Source organism: Equus przewalskii, chromosome 2 (assembly GCF_037783145.1).
Source record: "Equus przewalskii isolate Varuska chromosome 2, EquPr2, whole genome shotgun sequence".
Classification (NCBI taxonomy): domain Eukaryota; kingdom Metazoa; phylum Chordata; class Mammalia; order Perissodactyla; family Equidae; genus Equus; species Equus przewalskii.
Window position 1 is genome coordinate 87,879,572 of NC_091832.1, and position 24,620 is coordinate 87,904,191.

A 24,620-nucleotide genomic window follows, 5' to 3' on the forward strand; every position below is an offset into this window, starting at 1 on the left:
GAAACTCATATTTTCACTTATTGGACCTCTGGACCCATCTCTTGAATTTGTTACCTCTTCTTTTCTCTATTCCACCTACTTACTTCAAGTTATACTTGCATATTTTTAGGTATAATTTACATACAATAAAATTCATCCTTTTAAAGTATATAGAGTTAGAAGAGTTTTGACAAATGTATGCAATCAGGTAACTACTACCTAACATACAATTTGTTTTGTTCTGCCTTTTTCCACTTAGCATAATGCATATATCAGTAGTCCATTCTTTTTTATTACTAAATAGTACTATTCCATTGTATAGAATACCACACTTTATCTATTTGTCAGCTGATAGATATTACAGTTATTCCCATTTTTAGCTAGTGTAAATGAAGCTGCTGTGAACATTGACATGCAAGCCTTTCAATTAACATATATTTTAATTTATTTTGAGTAAATACCAAGGAGTGGAAATGGTGGGTCATATGCTAAGAATATATTTACCTACTAAACTATTTTCCAAAGTGACTGGACCACTTTGCATTCTCATCACCATGACAAATCCTGTTGCTCCTCATGCTCACCACTCCTGTACTGTCATTCTTTTCAATTTTAGCCATGGTAGAGGGTGAATATTGAAATCTCATTAAAAAAAATTTTTTCTGATGACTAATAATGTTGAGCATCTTTTCATGACAATTTGCATATTTCTTTTTGCGAATTGTCTGTTCAAATATTTTGCCCATTTCTTCTATTGGGTTATTTGTTTTGTTATTATTGAATCATATGAGCTCTTTATATATACAAGTCTTATATCAGATATGAGTTTTGCAAATATTTTCTCCGAGATTGTAGCTTATCTTTTAATTTTCTTAACAGTAGCTTACATAAAGCAGAAATTTTACATTTTTATAAAGTCCAATTTATAAATGTTTTCTTTTATGATTTGTGGGATTTTCCGTGTCCAATCTAGGAAAATTTTACCAAATCCAAATTCACATAGATTTTCTCCTCAGTTTTTCCTAGAATTTTTCTAGTTTTAGTCATTATGTCTGGTCTATGATCATTTCAAGTTAATTGTTGTATAGAACATGAAGTAATGGTTGAGGGTCACTTTTTTGCTTATGAATACTCAGATGTTCCAGCATCATTTGATGAAAAGACTTTCATTTCCTCACTGAATTACTTTGACACTGTTCTCCAATATCATTTGCATATGCATGTATGTCTGTTCCTTTGACCTTTATGTCTATTCTTACACCAATACCACACTATCTTGATTAATATAGCTTTATAGTAAATCTTGAAATCAGGTAGTGTGAGTGCTTCAACTTTTTCAAAATTGTTTTGGGTCTTCTAGGCATTTGCATTTTTATATAAATTTCAGATTCAACTTATGAATTTCTACAAAAAAAGTAGGCGGGATTTTGATTGGAATTGTGTAAAATCTGTAGATTAATATGGGGGAAATGATGTCTTAATAATATTGAGTCTTCTGATCTATTAACGTGATGTACTGAGCATTTTTATGACGACTAGGATGCTAAATTTTGTCAAATGCTTTCCCTGCATCTATTAAGATGATCATATTGCTTTTGTTAGTTTATTTATATAGTGAATAATATAGATTGATTTTTAAATGTTGGACCATCTTTGAATTCCTAGGTTAAATATCACTTGACCATGATATACTGTTCTTATATATTGGTGGACTTGATTTGCTAATATTTTGTTAAGGATTTTTGCATCTATGTTTCTGAGGAATATCGGACTCTAGTTTTCTTTTCCCATGATATCTTTCTCTGGTTTTGGTGTCTGGGTATGCTGCCTGCAAAGAATGAGCTGGGAAGTGTTCCCAACTTCTATTTTCTGAAAGAATTTGTATAGAATTTGTATTATTTCTTCATTAAGTGTTTGGCAGAATTGTCCAGAGAAGCCATATGGCTCTTTAACGTTTTTTGTGGGTAGGTTTTTAAAACAAATTCGATTTCTTTAATAGATACTCAGGTTTAACTCTTTTTTATTGAGTGAACTTTGATAGTTTATGTCTTTCAAAAATTTGTTCATTTTACTTACATTGTTAAAATTAGTCAATAAATTATTTATAATATTCTTTTCTAACTTCTGCAGAACCTGTAGAGTTGTTCCATCTCTCATTCCTCATTTCGATAAATGATATCTTCTCTGTATGTTTCCTGATCAGTCTGGCTAGAGGTTTACCAATGTTACTGAACTTTTCAAAGGATCTTTTGTTGGTTTTATTGATTTTTCCTAACGTTTGTCTATTTTCTATTTCATTGACTTATGCTCTTATCTCTATTATTTCCTTCCTTCTGTTTACTTTGTTTTCAGTTGGCTCTTATTTTTCTAGTTTCTTAAGATGGAAACTTAGGGTTTTAGGCTTTTCTTCTTTTCTGATATAGGCATTAAAAGTAGACATTTTCCTCTAGTCTATTGGCTGTTTTAGTTGCATTTCATCTATTTTGATATATTATGCTTTCATTTTCATTCAGTTCAAAATATAGTCTAATTTGTTTCTTCTTCAATCGAAAGTTATTTTGAAGCTTAACTTCTGAATATTTGGAGATTTTTCATATTTTTAAAAAATTACTGATTTCTGATTTAATTCTATTGATATCAGATACCACACTTTGTAGAATTTTATTTTAAAATATGTTGTGATTTGTTCTGTGGCCCAGAGTATGGTCTATCTTGGTGAATATTCCATTTGCATTTAAAAAGAATGTGTATTCTATATAGATTTTGGTTGGAGTGTTCCATAATTATTAGCTTAATAGTGTTGTTCAAGTCTTTTATATGCTTATTGATATTTTTGTTTACTTGTTTTATCAATTACTGAGACAAGGGTATAATTGTGGGTTTATTTAGCCTTTTAGTTCTATCAAATTTTTTCTTCATGTATTTTGAAATCTTGTTATTAGGTGCATATATGTTTAAGATTATGCCTTCTTGATAAATTGACCCAAATGCCCTTTTTCCATAGTAATATTCCCTTGGAATATTAATATTAATAATAAATAGGAAGCCTATTTATTTGATATTAATAGAGCAAATAAGCTTTCTTTTGATTATTCTTTGCGTAGTATTTTCCCCTATCTTTTTCCTTTTAACCTTTGTTTGTATATTTAAAGTGGGTTTTGTTAGACAGCATATAGTTAGACATCTGCCTTTCAGCTAGACTGTCTCTTAAAGACATAGGCTTTATTTAGGTGATCTTTTTGTGGCCCTCAGCATGTAGCATAATATTTCTCAATGTGTGAATGTGACTTGAAGGAATGGAGTGGCAGCAAGTGGAGAATCACAGTGGACAGACATGTTGAGCCATACAGCATTATAGAGCATATGTATGAGTTGGTCTAATTTTCCCTTTCCATGAAAATTTACACGTTAGGCATTCAGTTATGGCCAGTGCATATTTAGGAATAACTAATGGAGAGAGTTCATTTGGCTTTGAACATTGATAACTTGCTTCCTATCCAGTTAAAATGGTTTTCATTACTTATTTTTTTCTCAATTGTTTAAAACAGTTTAAAAATTTTTTTTCTCAATTTCAGCTGCCAAAGATTGTTAGAAATAAGAAATTTAATTTATTTCTGGACCTTGCAAGAAAATCTCCTTTATTATTTTATAGTGGGAAATGGGAAGAAATTATGCTTTAATACCTTAAAAAATACAAGAGAAAACATATGAAATGCACAGAAATATAATATTTGGAATTATTTTTACCCACCCTTTTTTTCTTGATTAAATAAAATTAGTTAAATGCCTTTTAGAGTTATGATGGCTCTAAGAAATGTGTTCTATATAATCTCCTTATCTCTTTTTAGTAAATCACTAAGAATTATAAATTATCTGAGTTTCTTAAAAGGCAGAAATAATTTCAGAAGTCATCCAATAATTCTAAATTTAAAGCAATTAACATAATTAATAGCATATCCTATAATTAAGGCAATTAAACACAAACATAATTTGCTAGATTTTCACATGATTTCAAATTGATTTTTGAAAACTTAAGTTGCTGACGTGCAATGTTAAGAAAAGTACTATGAGCCTGGGCGTGTGCTGGCGCACGTAGATGTTAACTACACATTTGTGTGTAGCCAACAGCCAGGTTGAGGTGTTCTTACCAGAGAAAATTATCTATAGTCAAGCTGTGTCCCAAGAAGCTACACAGGGTAGCAAGTATGATATTAGGAAATTGTAGCAAAGTCCAGCATCTAGCCCTTAGATTGTCAGGCTTTGCAAACTGATTTTGTGGACTCTCGGAGAGCTGACCCTCCTCTTTAGAGGAGATTCATGAGACTCATTTCAAACTAGGAGGCTGTTAAATTAATTTGCAATGTCAGTGAAAGTCACAGGAATCACAGTACTCTTAGTCCATTTTCTTCCTTTCTTCCAAATTTTATTAAAAACCAAATTATAACCTCAAGCCACTTTACATTGAGAAATTACTCTTGCATGGACCAGAAATACTATAAATCAGATCAAAATTTCTGGTAATATGACAGGTTGAGCTGGCATGAACACTCCCTCTCATTTCATTTATTTGATGAAATAGAACAGCAACCAAAGTAATACACGACCTAGCCCAAAAGAAAGAGAAATCTCCAGATGCCAGAAATAAATAAGGAATTCAGTGCCAGAAGAGAAAACATGGGAGCAGACACTGTGAAGAACCAAGGCATCCTGCTCAAATATTTATATAAAAACTGGTCTGGGACCAAGGTGATCCCAGCAGATAGAGAGACAAAGCTACTCCACAGAAACACTTTCACAACACGTGGTGCACAGAACTCCCACCTGAAAAGAAAAAAAGTCTCCTGAATATAGGCCTGCAATAAAAAGTCACAAAATACTTGAGGAAACAAACCTTTGTGAAAAAGAGTTAATGGGAGAATAGACTCCAAAATTATTGCATATAAAACAAAGAGATAAAGTAAGGAATGGAAAAAGATAAGAACTTGGCAAAAATTAAATAGTTGGAAAGTATCAAGTATCTGTGAAAATATTAAACATTAGAAACTCAGACTCTGCTGATGGGAGGTTAAAACTGTACAGCTACTTTGGAAACAATTCAGTATTGCCTAATCAACTTTACAGATACATACCCACAACTCAGGAGTCAGTGTCTAGGGAGATACTCTAAATGAACTCCTGTGTTTGTTTACTAGAAGGTAAATATAAGAATGCTCTTCATAAGAACAATTCAGGGGCCAGCCCGGTGGCGCAGCGGGTGAGTTTGCACGTTCCGATTCTCCGCGGCCCGGGGTTCGCCGGTTTGGATCCCTGGTGTGGACATGGCAACGCTTGGCAAGCCATGCTGTGGTAGGAGTCCCACGTATAAAGTAGAGGAAGATGGGCATGGATGTTAGCTCAGGGCCAGTCTTCCTCAGCAAAAAGAGGAGGATTGGCAGTAGTTAGCTCAGGGCTAATCATCCTCAAAAAAAAAAAAAAAAGAACAATTCAACTACCCATTACGAGTAGAATGGTCAAATAGACTGTGAACATACAATATAAAATTCCACGGTAACAAAAATGAATGAGCAACATATATGAATTTTAAAAACATAATTGAGGAGGAAATAAACAGGTCACAGAAGAATACACAAAGATCCTGTATATGCGTTTTAAAATAGAAAAACCCCATCTATTTCTACCTTATCACCTCATGTGCAAATTCTTGCTAAAATGCTTGGCTGAACTTAACAATGGTCTCCAACTATAGACAAGAGAACACACTAGTTATCTCAGGACTCCAGAAGTTCAAGGTGAAAGGTTACCAGAGTGGAATGGCTAAAGCCACAGTTGCAGACATGACCATCTGTTCAAGATACGAGGAAAATTCTAGAACTGATTTCTGGAAGTACATGTCCATCAACTGATACAGCATCAGCAGAAATCAGCCAAACTTTGGCTTTTCTGTTACTCACTCATTAAAACAAAAGCAAAATCCAGCCTCCAATCTGAGCAATTTCACAGTGTTTGGTTAACGTGAACTGTATAGTTAAACAGTAATACAAAGCGGTTAGATGAAAATTTTGATCAATGTGAAAAACCAAGGCTATGGTTTTTGTTTTATAAGCTAACTTACGATGGTATTTTCAGATTTTACACTTTTTGCCTTAATAATAAAACAAATTTTTACTAATTATGTGATATGTTTGTGCCTGTTTTCATCAGAAATTTAGCTTATGGGATGAATGGAATTCTAACAGTCTGTCAATTGAATTCTTTCTCTTTGCCTAACAAGCAGCAAGACTCACACTTTTGAAACAATTAGGAAGTAATCATCACATTTCCTCATTTCTAAGACACTATTGAAATGTAAAGTGAAACTTTGACTTAATAACAGCTTTTCAAAAGTAACCACTTTTTCACATAAAATTGTCCATGTATGGTAAGAAGTATCTCCATCTGAGAAACATTGTGTGAGAAAAACCTGCATTTTGTTTATTTATTTATCTTCCTGCCGCATTTCGCCCACCCTGCTGCCTCCCCCACCTTTGGCAGCCAAAAATGAGCATCGTAGAGTTGAGCTCTATCAGTTTTTGCTTCATGCATTTTGAGGTTCTGTTGTTCACTATGTACAAATTTAGGATCCTATCTTCCTTGGATTGAGCCTTTTATCATTATGCAATCTCTCTTTTTGTCTCTAATAATTTTCTTTGCTCTGAAGTCTACTTTATTGATAAAAATATAGCCACTCCTCAGGGCCTGCCTTGTGGCTGAATGGTGAAGTTCACATGCTCTGCTTCAGCAGCCCAGGGTTTCACCAGTTTGGATCCGGGGTGCAGACCTAGCACTGCTCATCAAGCCCTGCTGAGGTGGCGTCCCACATAGCAGAGCCAGAAGGACCTACAATTAGAATATATAACTCTGTACTGAGAGGGTTTGTGGAGAAGAAAACAAAAAGAAGATTGGCAACAGATGTTAGCTCAGGGCCAATCTTTAAAAAAAAAAGATTAAAAAAATATATAGCAACTGCTGCTTTTTTTTTTTTTACCTTTTATTTATTTATTTTTGCTGAGGAAGATTCGCCCTGAGCTAACATCTGTTGCCAATCTTCCTGCTTTTTTGCTTGAGAAAGACTAGCCCTGTGCTAACATCCAAGCCAATCTTCCTCTATTTTTTGGGTCACCACCACAGCATGGCTGACAAATGGTGTATGACCATGCCTGGGATTTGAACCTGCAAACCTAGGCCACCAAAGCAGAACATGCTGAACTTAACCACTCCGCCATGGGGCCAGCCCCTGCTTTTTCAAAATTATGTTTGCACGGCACATTTTCTTCCATTTTTTTACTTCCAATGTATCCATGTTGCTGAATTTGAAGTGAGTTTCTTGTTAACAGCATGTACATGGATCAATTTATTTAATCCATACTGACAATCTTTAACTGATGTATTTAGACCACTTACCTTTAAGGTAATTCTTAATATGTTAGCACTTAAGTCAGACATTTCATTATTTGTTTTCTATTTGTTTCTTTTGGTTTGTTCCTCTGTTTCTCTCTTTTCGTCTTCTTGTGGGCTACTTGAAAATTTTTAAAAATTCCACCTTGATTTATTTACAGTGTTTTGGGGTCTATCTCTTTGTATAGTTTTCACAATGGTTGCCCTTGGTATTAAAATACACATACGTGACTTATCGTAGTCTACTGGTATGAACACTTTACCACTTCAAGTGAAGAGTGAAAACTTCACTTCCATTTAGGTCCTTTTACCTTCCCCACTTTAAAATATCTTTGTCTTAAGTACGAGACGGTGTTATAATTTTTAATTGAAATACCAACTGTGATTTATAAAATTCACGAGGAAAAGCATAGTCTATTGTATGTACCATAGAGATTTCTGCTCTTTGCATTGCTCCTTCTTTCCTGATGCTCTAAGATTCCTTCTTTTATCTTTTCCTTTCTGTCTAAAGAAAGTCTTTACCCAATTTTTCATGGTAGGTCTGCTGGCAATAAATTCCTTCAGTTTTCATTTCTTTGAGAATGTCCCTATTTCTCTGTACTGAAGGACAGTTTCACTGGGTATGATTTTTGAGGGTGACAGTTTGCTTTCAGCATTTAAAAATCATATACCACTTCTTTCTGGGCCTCCTTAGTTTCAGATGAGAAATCCTCTGTAATTTAAATTTGTGTTCCTTTACAGGTAATGTATTTCTGTCTGAATGTTTCTGAGATTTTTTGTTTGTTTTTAGTCTATAAAAGTTTAATTATGATGTGTCTTGGCATGGATTTCTTTGGGTTTATCCTCTTTGATGATTGCCCAGCTTCTTGGATCTATAAGTTTCTGTCTTTTGGTAAATTGCGGAAGTTCTCAGTAATTATTTCTTCAAGTACTCTTTCGCCTTTACCCTTGTTTCTGTCCACAGGTCTCTAAGGCTCTGTGCATTTCTTCCGGTCTCTTTTCTTTCTGTTGTTCAGACTGGGTCAATTCTATTGTTTTGTGCTTGAGTTTACTGATTCTCTCTTCTGTTATCTCTACCTTATTATTTAGTCTATCCAGTGAGTTTTTCATTTCTGTTGTATTTTTTCAGTTCTATTTTTCCATTTTGTTCTTTTTTATAACTTCTCTTTCTTTGCTGAGATTTTTATATTTTTTCATTTGTTTCAAGAGAATTTGAAATCAATTGTTGAAGTATTATTATGATAGCTCCTTTAAAAATCCTTGTCAAATAATTCCAACATGAGATTCATCTCATGTTGGTGTCAGTTGATTGTCATTTCTCATTCAACTTGTGATTTTCTTGGTTCTTTGTATGAGATAATTTTCCACTCCATCTTTGACATTTTTTTCTATTATGTTAGGAGACTCTGGTCTCATTGAAATCTTTTATTTTAGCTGGCAGTCACCCTGTTTAGGGTTAGCTTGTGGGTCTTGACCTACACTTGTGGACTTGAACTCCACTGAAAGGTTAATTTTCAGAGTCTTTACAATGTTACTTTGGTCTGATTGGTTTATCTGGTGACACTGGAGCTCCCACTGTTCCCTGCTGGCACTGCCTGAAGGGGTAAAGGATTTCTCCAGGCCTGGCCCCTAGATGTCTCACAGTGGATAAGGGTGTGGTGGGGTCCCCCATCTGTACCGCTGGGATACCCTGATGTCTTTGGATGGGAGAGGAGGAACTTGGATCCACAGGCACAAAGAAGCTTCCTGGACTGCACTACTTTCTGTAGCTGTGTCCCTCTTGCTAATGTTTCCCTCCTGCCTTGGTGTCTCTAAGTGGGGAGGGGAATTTTGGGCCTAGTGAGAGAGGAAAAGCCTTCTCCTGGCTGCTTATTGTTGGCAAGGATCCCAACCAACCCCCTTGCTGGTTGTGTTGATCTCACCTGATGATATCAGAGGATGTCTCATTCAGTCTAGGGAAGTAATTAGCCTACATGAGTCACCTTCTGTTGCTAGGTGAGTGTTTAGAAGATGGTCCGGGTGGTGTTCTTTTGTGGGGTGGTGGCACATATGACACTCTTTTGCTGTGTAGTTCCTCCAGTCCTGTGGTCCTAAACAAACCCACTTTCTTGCTACCAGCTTTCAGAATCCTTCCTTGGTTGTCTCTTATTCCATTTCCTGGGTGTATAGTTGTGCTTAGCAAGAAGGAATAGGGAAAAACAACTCTACACTATCTTGTCCAGACCGGAAGTCAACTGCACTTGTTGAAACAATAATTTTTAAAATATTAACATTTGACTCCTTCTAGAACCTGTTAATTACAAAGATGCAAATGTACTTTTTTTTGAGCCATTCAGAAGTAAACAGTTTGATGTCTTCAGGATGTGGGCTTCCACACATATTGGGTCAGAATTATGTAAAGCATTCTAAGGGTTAAGTAACTGACCTTGAACCTTACCTGAAACCTGCATAGAAATTCCCCCATTCTTTTACTTGCCTTCCTGGTTACATTTCTTTATTATTCTTTACTATATTTAATATCAACACATTTCATTTTTATCCATCTTCCTGTTTCTACTCTACTATTCATGCTTTATAATTTGTGCAGTCTTTGTTTTTATGATATGGTTTCTGGTTGGACACTAGGCCACGCTCAGCTCCCTTATCCTTGTAGCATCAGGGCATTTGACTACTGCAGGGAGGGCGTCAAAGTGGGCAATAGAGATGGGAGGAATGAGGGCTGCTTGATGAACTCAGATTTATTCTAGGGACCCCAACAATATTTTGCCCACCAGAGCATCAAGAATCTCAGCTCATTGCAAAGATATCACTCAATATTGCTTTATCATGGACTTTAGACAATTTGACTGGAAAAATATAAACCATGACATGGAGAAGAAAGACTTTGGGAAATTGTATAGAGAATGAGGATTATAGAGAGACTGAAAACTCAATGCAGATATAAAGGGATTAGAAGAATAGGTGGTGCATCCTGGCAAATTAAAAGTTTGTGGGACTGCTGCTATCCTCTACCAATCTTTTACAAACTAGGAAATTCTATCATTAGCCCTTCTGCTCTTTTGCCTTTGTTTGCTTTTTGGTTTAATATAAGCTCCTCTCCCTGGCCCTGGAAAGACATTATATCAAGTTATATATGCTCTACACAATTGCTTTTGTCCTGAGTTGCAAAAGGGTATTATTAACTAAGTAATCTGTTTGGTTTTGTTGCCAGATGTTGCTCTCCTGAGTAGATATTTCTATAGAAAATGCACAGAATAAGAGACAGTGTACTAATATTGAATTATGACCTTACATATATTCAAAATAATGACAGCCAACATGTATAGGGTATGGTACCAAATTGCTTTAAAATCCATTTAAATCATGAAATGTTTCCTTCATGGGAAGGATTGGTCGTTGATTTGAAGTCACATTAACTAGGATGGAGTAAAGAGAACCCTTTGTAAGCCAAGTGCATGAATTCAATTCAACAAATGCCACCATCTTCAAATAACACTTATTAAGTACACAAGTGTTTGAGGTCTGCACTCTGTTTATTAATAGAAAAAAAGACGTGTGTTCTAAAGAAGATGTGAGGTGTTCCCGTGCTTTTGTCATTTAAGTGATACGCATGTGAGGTGTAAATGAAATTTTATTGATAAAACACTTCTTCGTTCATTTACTTCATATGAGATTTTATACCCATCTGATCCTTTTCCTCCACAAGTCAGAATACAGTGAGGCTGGAAACACAAACGTGCATAAAAACCCCGCCGGCTGGGCCTATGTGGTGTTCCCAGGCACACTGAACAGGCTGTTTACAATGAGCAGCCATTTGGAAAGCAGAGCAGAGGCTCTCACTATATCTCACAGAATGGCCCCAATTGCCCCAAGCCATGCCTGTGTTGCTCACACAGTACACTCTTTATAAGCCCAGAGACGGAATTTCAATGAGGAACACTGAGGTATGTTTTTCCAAAAGTGGCATCTGGCTCAAGGATTGGTTACGTGAATGGCCCAGCAGCTGGTTATACCTGTGGTTTCTGCTAATTAGTCTGAGGTTGTGCTGGCTGCCTCCTTGGGCTTCAGAATACATCCAACCTTTCGTCATCATCACAACTCTAAAGATGGCCTAAATGTGTGTGTGTGGTAAAGTCCAGGGGCCTTTGAACTCGATGCGGATACCTGTCTTATTGTGGACAGAGTGGATATTTATTCCCTGGCCTACACTTATCCACTAATGATGGGTCAAGTCATTTGGATTTCAAATACAGTAATAATTAATCCTGAGGAAGTTTAGCCTAAGTACAGGTTTCCTTTCCCTTAGAACTGACTGTTTCTCCCCAAAGCGGGCAAATGTTTTCTTAAAAAATTAAAAATACTTCTATATCCATCTGTCTCTGTCATGCTTCTTCTTTCTGTATTTATCTCTGTGGATACAGAACTGCTCTGGACATTTGAGGGATGTATATGTTTGCATATGGGTGCATGTATATTTATAAACAGGGTTTTACTATAAGGGGAAAAAAAGATTCCTGGTAGAACTGTGGCCGGAAGGGCCCACTTCCTGCAGTAAAGGCCTCTGGACCACACAGAGAACAGCCCCATCCAGTCCTCCTCATTTCTCTCCTCTGTTCTGGAGAGAACCAATGTAGCAATTGTCTCTCAAGCAATGGGCAAAATATAACCAAAGTATAACCATACCCTCTTGTCTCTGTTTCTGGTGGCCTCTGTGCATCCGAGAGCTTGGTGCACGGCCAGAGAAATATTATCTGGAAGAAAGAGCACAGAATCAGAAATCTGAAGACATGGTTATATTTCCAGGTCTATCCTTGGACAAAGAGATGCTTGTGGATAAATCCTTTCAATTTCTCTGCTCCCCATTTTCCCTGTTCATATAAAATGGTGAGAAGTCAGTCATATTTGTGGGCATCTTGTCTCACAGAATCTATTTGACTCTACTATGAAATTTCCTCAGATAAAAATCTGGGCAAAGAATTCAGCAAATGTAAATAATTTATAAAGTTCTATCCAGAAGAAATTCTTAAACACTTAAAATTGAGGGGCCAATTGTGGTTAGAAGGCTATATCAGATTGTATCAAAACTGGATCTGTCAAGAGAACACAGAAAATTTGGCTAATGATGTCATAACATTGGTGGCTTAGTCATATAGTTCCCAAACCCAATGAAAACTCATGCATTTTGCAGCATCCCTTCCTCTGTCTTTTCTTTACCATCCTTTATGGCCAGCTATATACACTGAAATTCCTTAGCAAGAAAAAACAAAACAAACAAAAAAACCCTCGTTTTTCCTTCTTTCTTGGAACCTTCCATCCACTCCGACTTTGATTATTTGCCCACTTACTTTTATTGTGTCAGTCAGCCTCAGTTTTAGTCCTACACCAATCCTGAAGAAGAACTCAACACGTTTTTGCAATTCACACCCCCCACATTCATCCCAAAGCATTAGTGAGCCACGTAGAATTTACCAAATATTTCACTGCTGAAATAGATGAGGACGTTTACACAGCCTCTCCTCCCCACAGACACACAATAAATAACCTAACAAGCCACAATTAGACATTTTTTTTCCCCAGTAAAATCTATTTCACCCCTGACTCAGGCAGTTATCTCTTTCCACCCAAATTTCTGTCCTTGCTCCCCTACCATTATTCTTCTCCCTCAAGAAGGCGGTACCAGCCTGAGGCTCCCTTCAGCCATGCAGTAGCTTATCACATCTCTTTTCCAGAAATTCCATTCAGGTGTGTGCTGGAGTCTCTGGGATGGCCTGTGAGCATCTCTTCCCAACTCTGCGTTCAGCAATGTGATGTTGATAGCTTGAAATTAGCTGTGGTGGGAAACCAGGGAAATTGGCAAATGCTACATATCGAGGCTTCCTCTCCCCCTCCCCATTTTTTCCCAGAAAGCCAGTTGTTAAACATCCATCAACACACAACTGGGTGACGTGCAAAGCTTTTAATGACAGGTGCAGCACAGGCGCTGAAAAATCAAAATGAAGAGAGTCATCTTTGCCCCATAAATGCATCCAGCTGAATAGCAGCCCAGTTTTCAACAAAGCAGGTGTCTCCTTGCAAAAGAACGTTCCTCCCAATTTCTTAGTAGTTAAATGGGTCTCCACATCTTCCAGAATTGCTTTATTAGAATGCCAGGGAAGAAATTTTGTCATATACATGCTTCAAAAATTTAGAGGGATTATTTAAAATCGACATAATGAAAGAAATTTAACAACATCTTACTAAGATTTTTTTAAATGTTTTCATTTTTTCTGTAGGGAAGAGATTTGTTCTTTGAGAAAATAGTCTTTTATTAAATAATGCTTTATATTTACAAGTTTTATATTGAATATCATCTATTTGTTAAAAGGACTGCTGCATTCCAATTAAGATAATAAGTTAAAGGTAATAAGGAAACTGCCAAATTCAATTAAAATTACAATTTTAGAAGTATTAAAATGTGAAAAGTAATATGTTTCTTATAATTCAGGAAATATAGCATAATTGGGTTGAAGCAGGCAAACGTAGAGAGATGGGCAAATTGAGACAGACGTTGAGACTGGAAGAAAGCTGAGCAGTCCACGCTGCTGACGTGGAGGTGGTCTACCTGATCTCCTTGTAGGTTTCTTTCTATTTCCAGGAAAAGAGTTGGACAAAAGTAATCTTTTACCTAAGTAGGTGAGAAAGTGTATAGAGGAAATGTTTTCTGATAAGAGAATCAGCATTTCTAATTGGAGTAGAAGAAAAGAGGATTTGATGGAAGAATAAGACTGGTTTTCTGAGTCAAGCAATTTAGGAAGCCAATTGAACTTAAAATTACAAGAATGGGGTGACACAATGTAGCACTTTAAAAAGAGATCCAAAAAGGAATTGAAAGTTGTACCGAACAGTTGGGACAGAACGGTACCAAAATGAATCGAGTCGCTTTTAAAATCTTTACTAAGCACAGATCACCTTTAAAATGTACAGGTTTTAATGTTATTATGTTCGGTTATTTTAGTTGAGTCTAGTTTTTAAATTTAAAAAATGATACACATTTGGTGTTGCTCTCAGAGTGTGCAGTTATGGTTGTGTGACTGTCTTGGTCCATTCAGGCTGCTATAACAAAGTATCACAGACTAGGTAGCTTATAAACGACAGAAATTTATTTCTCACATTCTGGAGGCTGGGAAGTTCAAGATTGAGGCTCTAGCTTGGTTATGTTCTCTGGTGAGGGCCCTCTTCCTGGTTCATAGCTGAGCCCTTCCCACTGCGACCTCACATGGTGGAGGGGGAGGGAGCTCTCTGGGGCCTCTTTTATAATGGCACTAATCCCATTCATGAGGGCACCACCCTCATGATCTAAGCACCTCCCAAAGGCTCCACCTCCTAATACCCTCATCTTTGGGGGCTAGGATTCAACACAAGACCTGGTCCATCGTATTCTGGCATCTTTATCTGGTAGGTCACAACCTCCTATTGTTGTAAGTAAGGAGAATGAGACCCCAAATTGTAAACTGACCCCCTCAAAACCACACCACCAGTTAGTGCAGGGCTGGGATAGGGCCTTGGCCTCCTTCTTTGTCGTCTACTGCTTTAGCATCTTTAGGGAGAGCAGGTGATCCCCAGGGCTGCTCCAGGTCTGTACACGTCCTCACATGCTTCCACATTCTGGTTTATTCTGTCAACAAGGAGCTGTCACAGGAGTGATCTAGTCACTCTGGGCTTTGCTGGGGTGAAAGTGACCCACAGCCTCTCTGGATCCACTGAATTTACTCAGGTGGTGCATGTTCAACCCAAACTTATAGCGTAGGAAGGAGACAGTGATTCAGTCAGCTTTAAGCAGCAACAGAGTTAAGCCTGATTGAAGGAACAATTTGAACGGAAAACATGGGAGACCACAGTAACTGAATCTCTTTTCTTTTCTTTTCTTTCTTTTCTTTTCTCTTTTCCTCTCTCTCTCTTTCTTTCTTTCCTTCTTTCTGGATAGCCCTCCATAGAAAATACCTAGTTTCTCCTTGCATGCTAAGAATGTGCAGGAATAGGTTTCAATATAGTTTAAAGAGGTTTAAAAGGAACCATATGATCAGTATATGCAAGGTGGACGTTGACAGTCAATCAATATAGCCTAGCGACCAGCGAGAATCCATGACACCATGTTTTCCACACCTTTGAATTTCACAAAACAGCAAATAACAAAGAAAGAACAAACAAAAATAATGAATGTGAGAGAGAAGGGGAAAAAAAGGAAAGCAGAGAGGGAAGAAAGAAGGAAGGAAAAGAAAGGAATAACAAGGTTTTCTTCTTTATGTTTAACAAAATAATGACATAAAGGAAAATTTCCCATCAATTCATCACCATCATTTTTCAGATGAAAGAACACCAAAAAAGTAGGAGGGTAAAAGTATACAAAGTTAGGCTATAGGTAGCTTTTATAAAGCATACATTTAACTTCAGGGGAAAAATAATTATTCTCTTGCTCTTTGTTTTGTCCTGATTTTTGCTACAGACTGGTGGAATACTTCAACACAGACTGATGCTTGTTAGTGGACTGGCTTTTAGAAATCTCAGACAACCTGGAATGTTAGGAGCAAAGTCCTTGACTCTGAAGGATGGTGACCCTTAGGGACTAGAAGAACCAAAGGAATGTTCTTAGGGTGCTGAGTCCAAAGGGTCTTTAAATGTAAGAGGGAATATGAAGGGAAATTGACCCTGATATAATGTAAAGCAACGTGCAGCGTCTCATGGGGCAGAGTCCTTATGCTGGTAAAGCCACAGGCAGAATCATTGCTCTTGCAGTAAACTCGCAGGCAGTCAGAGAGCCCTGTAGCTGGTTGGCTGAGCCAGCGTGGGGACCAGGATGAAGGTAAGTTGTGTTGTGAAGGGGGCATAATGAGGAATCAGGACTGAAACCCCAGCTCTCTCTCGAGAGATGCACATAGTCCACACCCCTGTAACACATGCATAATATCTGTGTTAATATATTTTGACGTGCATTTCCTCATATAATTATTTTCATTGAGTATACTCATTTGTCTTAAGCTCCACTTTTCTAACACTCCTGGGACTGTCTGCAACATGGACAGTAACTCTTTCTACAGAGTTATTGTAATATACTTAGTAGCATACAACAACATTAATTCTGGGAATTAGTCATGTGAATCTAGCTAATTCCATTTTTCCTGTCATTTAACTTTCTCAATTTACGGGTGTCCATTAACGTAAAATGCTTGATTATGAACTGTCTTTCTCTTTGGATAGTGGATGATTTCACCCTAAAACGTGGTAGGTCATTCTGCCTACTCATTAGAATCTTCTGTCACCGCACTGGAGGCTGATTGCCCTGTTTGCATACGGATTAACTTCTCTGAGCCCAACTCAGGTTTTGCTGTCAGCATTCATAACTGATTTCTCTGAGTGGAACAGACGTTATCTCTATACACATGCCTGACTTAACTATTTAGTAAACTTTCCTATAGTGTATCCACAGTGCTATTTTAGTTCTTCTCAATTAATGTTTCTAAACTGTTTTCTAATGCCAAGTTGTAAATAATCCTGGACTAGTCCAAACCCCAAATACTGGACTAAGATGAACTCAGATAACCACTGAGTATGTGAGAGCCTTCCAGATAATTGGTATACTAATTTCTGTTTCTGATTTCCAAGCAAACTTTTGGAAGTGAAGTATTTAAGGACAATGACATTTTGCCTTGCTATTTCTTATCATATTTCCATAGCGAACAGCCCCAGGAGACTAGCTGATAACCTTGGATTTCATTGAACTGGAGGAAGCAGAATCAAGTTGTATAAACCCTCTGCTGAAAATTGCCATTTCATACTCATTTTCTTCAGAATCTTAATTAATTGTTGTGATGGTAGAACCCAGATAGAGAGACCATCTTGCTGTAGAATCTCTAGCTTCCAGCTGGCAAGCATTTGCATCCCATGGCATCCTTTCAGAGAGACCATACTTTCTTTACTACTAACTTCTTGCCTAATTTGTTGCACAAAGCTGAGGGAACTCACCAAAATTCCTTTTTACATCTATCCATTCTCAAGAATGTTTTCTACCTTTTACTTATATCCAGTCTACTTCCTTGCCTAGAAGTGGTGAACTTACATGGAGATTCAAAAGTTGCAAAATATCAATGGGCCCAATATACTTCTTGAAAAACTCAGTGACTCAGGCTGATGAAAGAGCTCGGGACCACCAGCCTAAGCCAGATGGGCCCTGGGGATTCAGAGACACTCCAGTCACATCAGTCTATGACCGTTAACAACTAGACAACTGATGCATTCTGTACCAACAGCTGGAGCTTCTGGGAGGTCTTTAACCATAGCCCTGAGCAAAGGGCATTGAGGTAATCTGGGATGGAGGTCACCAACGGATGGAAAACTGTGGTGGGATTCTCACTGGTGAGGAGGGAGAAGAGGTTACAGCCTTTTTGCCAAATCCTCTGTGGCTGGATTCAGTGCCCAAGTGATGATTTCCATTGCGAATGCAGTCTAACATTGGTGGTATCTGTCTTTGGGAGAAAAACAAGTTCTGATACTGAGTACCACTCTTTAGTCAAGAGACACAGCCAAAATGTGTTCTCGGGGTCTGATTTCACATAATTGTGATGGGAATTTTCTTATCTGGAATAATTATTTCAAGAACAAAAATGCCTTTGTGAAATTAAATGAATGTGAAACTTAAAGCATTGGAATCATCCTGGAGGTAGGAGGGCCTGTGTTCTTCTTTTTCAAAATTTTCATGTTGAAAGAGAAGATGGGCAGCTTCTTAATCTAATTAAGAAAAATGAAATATAAAATGAAACCAACGTTTTCTTCTTCCACCCCTCCGACCTGCACGTTTTCCTTTGAGGTTTTAGTTCTAATTAGCTGGTAACTCGACTCACACAAAAGCTGGTTCAAAATGCACTTCAGAGCTCCACTCTACATGATCATCTGCAGCAAAAAGCCATGGCCACAGACTTTGGACATTGTGCTGGCACTAACCGAAGTTTATAGGGTCATACTCTTCAGGGTCTACCTTCCCCAAAAAGCAGGGAGAACAGATGTGTGAAAGAACAAACACATCCAGCTCTGCCTAACATTGTACAAATGCACACAAAGTATTTGCAGCTTATATAAGCAGTGATATAAGTGAATTTTGCTTTGTGGTTTGGAAATATTTGTGGCTCTGACAGTAATGAAGGGAGACATATGAATTACATATTAAGCAACGATCTCTTCTACTCATCTCTGATGTGCATGTAACATGGTCCATGCCGTTGACAGCCGAGAAAGCTGAATAGAACATTCATATCCAGAGCAATAGGCTAATGCGTGCAAGAACTGGCCGTATGACCAAAGCCATCCTGGGGTCAGGCTCAATAACAGTCTGCTATGTGAACAGCAGAATATGAGAATTCGTTTTGAGAAGGCTCACCTCCCATTTGGACGCAGATGGCTTGGAAAATGTACCTAGAACAAAAGTTTCAGCCATGTTCTCCTCCCCTATCCTCCCTACTAAGATGATGCCAGTGAGATGGGTAGATTTTTGCCTAGTCAGATTATTGCTCTTTAAGCTGATACTAATTTTTGTTGGTTTTACTGGATTCCATATATCAGAAGGATTCTTAAGTTGTCAAACACACGTGTGCTTGCACACACATTTTTATTGCACTAGAATTAATAAAGTGTGGCAAGTAATGAAACACTTTACATTCCTTTTTGTTATAAAAATGGGTAAAGTCACCGTAATATGTTTCTTACAATGGTTGAATACCCAACTAGATTTTGAGAATAAATGAATTGTGTTTACTGAGCCCCAAATATTCTTTTCTTTCGGTCTTTCCCTCTGAGTTTACGTTCAAATCCTGACAATTGTTCTGAAGTGATATTGCCAGGATAGCTGTAGAAAAACCTAGAAATAGACTTGTTGTTGGTTTGCCAGATTCAAGGCTCATCTCTTCATTCTTACCAGAACTTGTGGTCCTTAGGACTTATTTTGATTGTCGCTTACCTTCCTAGCATAAAAGTGGTTCTAATGTGCCTTTTTAAAATAAAATTTAAACTGTTGCTTTTTGTGTTTAAAAGCTCTTCTACTTGGCTTCTCCCCAACCTGTTCCAAAGGTTCCTTTCACTACCCATGCCATTGTTTCTGTCTGTTATTACTTAATAGGAATCCTCATTTCCTGTAGAATGCGGCAGATCTCATGTCTAGCCCTCTGACAGCTTATAGATCTAATTAAATTCAATAAACACGTATTAAGTACCTATTTCCAGGCTCTATGCCAGGCTCTATCTGCTCATTTTGAACCAAATTACACACTGTTTTTATTTATTTATTTTTTTACATTTCCTCTTGGTATGCCATCTAGGCAACCGGAAAGAAATCCTGCTCCCTGAGGGTGTGAGCCTGGTCATACACCTCTCGTGGCAAGCCCCGTGAGTGCTTCAAAAAGGCATGCGGGCACACTTCTTGGTTGATTTATTTACACTGTCTTTCCAGAGAAGTCTCCTGTATACCATGTAATTCTCCAGTTCTCTAATCCTTCCCACCACCCTGACTACACGGAGCTTAGAGCTGCATCCCAGTAGAGCTGAAATGTATAAATCCTATTTCTTCCATTTATCCTGCTCTGTGCATTTGATCGTAAGCTCCTTCAAGGTGGAAGCTATCTCCTCGGCCTTCTTTGTCAATCCCCACAGCTCTTTCTCTGCTATAGCAAAATTTCCATATAGTATATTTTCCATATGTACACTTGTCTGCTATAGCAACCTTTCTGTAAATTCTGGTTTCCTTAAAGTGAGAGGCTGATGAGGAATGGAGAACCACACACCTTTCCTGTCTCCCTCTTGTCCATCTGTTCCTGGCTGGGGTGTGAGTGCTTGCTGCCCAACTTGCCTTTGCCCATCTGCCGAAATGAGAGAGAATGCAGTGCTTTCATTCACTTAAGTAGGAAAGAGATATTCAGATGAAATTGAATAGTATTTGGTCAGGTGTCTAAAGTTGGTGTTTGGGGGAAAAAGCATGAGAATACTTCGTCTTCACATTTAGCCTCCTCATTATATACTATATTAATTATGCAGGTGATTCAAGGCTCAATTCAATGGATATTTTTCAGGTGCGCCAATTAGGAGTAGAAATAGGAGCCTGGGGCACTTCCCATGACATTCAATATTCAACATTTAACACCCAGCATAGCAAGACAGGGCCGTCACTCACCGAAGGTGTTTGGCTCCAGTTATAACCCTAATAGACATTTGAATGCTTGGAAACTTTAGAAAATGTGTCATGCCTTAGGTACCTTCCCCCATGCCAAATAAAACAATATTAAGTGTTTAAAAAGATGTTATCAATAGCATATTTTTTTCTGACAAAAAATTGCTATGAGAAAATAGGGAAAACAAATGGGTAATTATCTTGGAAAAATAGGATCATAGTGTACATACTGTTTTGTGATTTTTGTTTTTGTTTCTTACTTTTGTACTTTTCTGTTTAATTTATGTTATTAAATATTTTTCTATACCAGTATACTCCAAAGTGAGTTCTGTTTTACATGAGTTGTTAGTAAATATTACATATTTAAAAAAGGTAAAGAGTTTCATGATGAGAAATTTCAGCAATTCTTGTTAAATAGGGTTTCTGCTGTAGGACTTTTTAGAGCCTTTAATGAATTAATGTCCATTGTGATTCTTAAAAATAAGGGATGTAGCATAGAATTTCTCTACATTATTTTACCAAGGACGTTGTTTATGTGTTATGTATGTGTGTACACGTGTGTGTATTTATGTAATTTTTGTGGAACAAGTGTTCTCCTGAACACACTCTGTGAACAGTAGAAGACACAGAACTATGACCAATCTTGGGACATAACTTGGAAAATTCATTAAAACATGCTACAAAAATTCCTGCTTTGAGCTTGTTTCTTGTGTGTATCTGTATATATGAGCTTCTTTATTAGCTGGTGAGAGATTTGACTACAGAACCATTAATTTGGCATGTCACCTGCTTACATCTGATGGAACTAATGCTCTGTGCAACCTAATTTGTTACAAATAATGAGCTGGGGCTACATGATCCTTATTCATGCCACAATTGATGCTGGTCTTCCATACCTAACAATGTATTCAGAATATAGCATCCCTGTTTGCCCCACTAAAGATATAATATGATCCACATTAGTTTATTTTCCAATACTATTTTTGTGTTTCATAAAAATACATTGACAAGAAAATAAGCTATTAATCAATACTGTGTAAAATTTCAGTCTAGAATTTCCTATGAAATTTAAGTGGAAATGCTCCTTTGTGGGAGAAAAATAGCAACAGCCTGAATTTCTAGCAGGGATTCACCTCCACTCCACTAGTCCATTTTTTCTTTGACTTTGTGCCCTGTCTATGATTTTGTTCCACCCAGCCAGCATCTTTGTTTGGCTTCTCACAAGCCTATTTGTCTCCTGCTCCCACAGTTGTATATGTCCTGTGGTTTCCCATTTGCTCTGTGTTTAAATGAAAAATGTATATAGTTTCTCTCTCGAGTTAAGTTATGCTTATCAGCGTTTTGCAAAAAACAGTTTGAAGACAAATATGCAGCAAATGACCCACTTGGTGCTGCTGATATGGTTTCTTTAAAAAGCAGAGGTTTCGAAAACAGCTTATCCATCAATAGCTCCGATGGCACATTGTGGTTCCTTTGCACAAACATATCCCCTTTCTCTCCCAACCCTATCACCACAAAAGATAATTTACTTGCCATGTTGGCTGTTTTCCTTTTGATTTTAAGACTCTTCCCTTTCCTATTCTGTTTATCATAGGTACTGCTGGGAAACTTCTAGAAATGTACAACTCAACGATGGGTGGCGTGCTTCATGTTAGGACCATAAGAGGAAAATGAATGAAACAATGGTTTGGACATCGTTCTCAAGCAGAATGTAAGGGTGGCTGATCCTCTGAACTTAAACTTAGGTCTCCTGATGAAAATATATTGCTCCAATGAATTTTTGGTAAATGACTTATAAATGTTTGTAAACTATCATATTCGTTTGAAATAAATGCTGAGACAGTTGGTGACATCCTCCATATGGTGATCTTTTAAAAAAATACTTCTTTGTGTTCTTACCTGCATAATTTATCCATTTATTGGTATATAATTTTTTTGTAGTGATGCAAATATTTTATCTTCATTCACCCTTCACCCACGAAGCACTATGATATGTTGGATGCTATGCTGTAAAGTTGGGATGGTCCACTACATGGACTTACCCAGAAGTTCATTATACTCTACAGAGAATCACACCTTGACAAATATCATCAGTGACACACATTTGCTAATTAGTAACTATGTGCAAAGGATTGTGCTGGGCATTGAAGGAAGATGTAAGATTGGAGCCCTGCTTTCCAGCAGGTGGGATGAAGTTGGAGAAACAGGCTCAACTTGTAAGGAGGGAACTATGCAAGTGTCACCTGAGTGGCCCAGCCAGGTATTCGGCAAAGGTTACCTGACTTGAGTTTTGAGGGAAAGAGGGAACTATTTAAATAAGTGAAGAAAAGCAATGAGTACGTTTTAGTCAAGGATACCAGTTTGATAATTGTTATCTTTGTAACTTTGGAAAGATCAGTTTGTCTGGAACAACTGTCTTTTAATTCAGTGATAGTCTTAATGTTTTCAAATTGCTTTCCATTATTCTAGGAGTTTTTAATCATTGGGAGAACTCTTGATGAAAGTTGTGGACCCTTTTCCCGGAAGCTGCTCATGAGTGTTGAGTTTCCAAGGTTTCAGCAACCCGTCAAAGGCCATTGTTAACACCATAATTCCTACATTTCCTGGGAATGACTGTGACCAAGATGCGTTACATATCTATATACATATTATCTCATTGAATCATCACAACATTCCTGTGAAGCCGACACCATTGCCATCCCTGTTTCATGGGAAACTAAAGAATAGATAAAGTAGATTGCCTGAAGTCACTCAACTAGTAAGACTCAGACTTGGGATTCAAACATCTTGGTCAATTGTCCATTCTATGTCTCCCTTTTCTTTCTTTCTGTGACTTGCCAACTTACTTCCCCAACCAACTCAGGCTCAACTTGTTATGGTCTCTTTATCTTGGGTCTGGCTACTGTTTACTTTAAGTAATGGCAAACAAACACTTCACTTCCTTGGAGGTAGTTATCGACCAGACAGCTCCGTCAACCTGCCTGTTTACAGAAATCAGATGTGTGTTTGTGTTGGCACATGAATGACAGTGTGTGAGAATTTAAGTACCTCTTCCTAGGGTGGCATTAAATAGAACAAGATTGCTCTTGTAACTTGAATGATAAAGAACACAAGATATGATACTGAAAGGAAGCTTTAGCATTTTTGTATGGGAGCTAAGGACTAAGATGCAAAGTTGAAAAGTCAGTTCCAGGCTTGGTTCCAATTATCCAAAGTACTGTGAGTATCAGTTATGAGGAAGGTATCAGTTATTAGGATGTCTAGGGACATGAACTTGTTGGAGAAGCTGCTGTAAGGAAAAAGGATGTTGTAGAGAAAAAAAAAAATTTCCAAGCTCCCTAACATGTCACCCTAGGGCACCAGTGAGAAGCCTGTGAGAGATTTTACTGCCCCTGTCAGCACCTCTGTGGGGCCTTTTCCGCGTCATGTTCTACCATTTTTCCTAGAGGCAGCTGATTTTAGGCTGAAAATTACCATCATGTAAGTTCAGCCAAGTAGAAGTTGCATCCAAGTCATGCCAGCCCCACCCTGACAGGACTGTGGGTGAGTCAGGCTTTCCCTGGGATTCAGGGAACCTTCTGTGAATCCAGAGAAAATCCCTCAGGAAGTCACGCCTAACCATAAAGGCTGCCGAGCCAGCGTGAATCTATCACAGGAGAGGAAAAACACTATCTCCCCCAGGATGAATAAGGGGTCTGTTCCCTTACCACCACATCTCTGAAGTGCCACCCAGAGCCATTCCTCGGTGGTGAAATGACCCACTTTCAGCCAGGCTGCAGGCTCGCTGGGAGACTCTGCCTCTCTTCAGAAGACTCAGGCAACACGGTCCAGCTTCTTTATTTCCTTGACTGAAGTCACTCCCATTAGCTTCTGCAACATGAAGGAATGGAAATGTCTTTGATGGGTCTGCCATCACACAAACCCAGCATCTCTGCCGTCTCTAACCACTCTGTCTTGTGCCAGCGAGAGGCACTCCTATGTAGTAGAGCCTTGCCTATCTGGAGGATCAATTGGCATTTCA

At 37.8% G+C, this 24,620-nt stretch overlaps 1 long non-coding RNA gene across 3 annotated transcripts in view; it reads left to right on the forward strand.

The window, feature by feature from the left end:
* The window catches only part of LOC139081801 (uncharacterized), a 77,458-nt gene extending 55,005 nt beyond the window's left edge, over positions 1 to 22,453 (forward strand). For all 3 annotated transcript variants that reach the window (XR_011537128.1, XR_011537129.1, XR_011537127.1), the window contains one exon: positions 22,194 to 22,453. This is a non-coding gene — a long non-coding RNA (uncharacterized lncRNA). The remainder of the gene's footprint in view (positions 1 to 22,193) is intronic.
* Positions 22,454 to 24,620: the final 2,167 nt, after the last annotated feature.